The sequence below is a fragment of the Capricornis sumatraensis genome, chromosome 13 (genome assembly GCF_032405125.1).
Source record: "Capricornis sumatraensis isolate serow.1 chromosome 13, serow.2, whole genome shotgun sequence".
NCBI classification, from domain to species: domain Eukaryota; kingdom Metazoa; phylum Chordata; class Mammalia; order Artiodactyla; family Bovidae; genus Capricornis; species Capricornis sumatraensis.
In genome coordinates this window covers 43,076,278-43,077,562 of record NC_091081.1, presented here as the reverse complement: position 1 = coordinate 43,077,562, position 1,285 = coordinate 43,076,278, and the positions used below count along the sequence as shown (strand labels likewise).

Below are 1,285 nucleotides of genomic sequence, written 5' to 3'. Positions count from 1 at the left end.
TGGGGGTGGAAGACACCTAAAAATCCTTTTATTTATGAAACACACACAGAATATTCCATGGTTCTCTTTACTGTCCCACATGCCCTGGAGGATCCATCCCTAATTTGGTTCCAGGGTCTGGTATGGGCCTTACACCTGTTAGTACTGTGTACTGACCCCAACCCACAGGGGAGGGAACCATATGTAAGGGTCATCTTTCACGGGCCATAGAAATAAGGTTGTGGCGGGGGGGGGAGGGGGTAATGGGACAACTGGGTTTTTTAGGAGGTATAGCAGGGGACAGCCTGGAAGACTGTCTCAACTGAGAGCTGAAGGATTATTGAGGTAGGGGTCTTCTGAATTGCCCTTCACCACCAAGTGGGCCATGAAAAGGCCTCCTGTGGCTCAGGAAGGAGATGGGCTCTGGATGCGGCCATGCTGTTCTTTGTCTGGCATATTCTCCTCCTTCTGCTCCAAGTCGATGTTCTCAACCTCCTGCAAAACCTTGTGCATGAAGTCCTGGGAGCACTGTTTGTAAGGCACAGCTAATTAAATTGTATCATTAAAAAGCTTCACAACATTGGTACCATCAGCAGCTGAGACAAAGTACAGGGGCAAGGAGACTTTCCTTGCAAAATTGAAACTCTATTGGGCCATTTTCATGTCTGCATAGATTTTATTGGCCACCACAATGCACAGAATTTCTGGCCTGAACTCCCGAAGCTCCATATACCGGGTGCTCAAGTTCTTGTATGAGATTTTCCTCTGCACATCAAATACCATGATGCAGACATGGGCCTTGTGGTAGCAGGAGGTGTGCATGCTTTGGAACCGCTCTTGGCCTGCTGTGTCCCAAAAGTCCACAAGGACAGTCTTGCCATCTACTGTGGCCATGTGCTTGTACAGGGTCAGGGTATATATGGACAGCTGCTGGGACTGAAATCCACCCATGAGAAATCTCTCCATGAGTTTGGAGTTGCCCATAGTGCTGTCTCCTAGGCAGATGATTTTCACATTGTCATCAGCATTATATTTCTCCTGGTCCAGCTCACAGGATTTGTCTTTGTCCCTAGCCATTGGCTCCTGACTGTAGGAAGGTAATCAGCTCAGAGGAGGGGGATCTTGTCATCAGCTTCTAGTTCTGCCCATGGCCCTACAGCTCACAATTATCCTTTCTTATAGGCAGCTCTGTTGATAATTTCTTTTTTTTTTTTGTATGACAAAATATTGATTTTTGCTTTATTTCCGAGAGCTACGTTCACTAAGTATAAAATTCTTTGTTGTAATATATTTTATTTCAGCTCTT

The 1,285-nt window shown here is 46.0% G+C and overlaps 1 pseudogene; it reads right to left on the bottom strand.

The window, feature by feature from the left end:
• Positions 1–384: 384 nt before the first annotated feature.
• Positions 385–1,056, bottom strand: LOC138089760 (rab-like protein 2A pseudogene; annotated as a pseudogene).
• Positions 1,057–1,285: the final 229 nt, after the last annotated feature.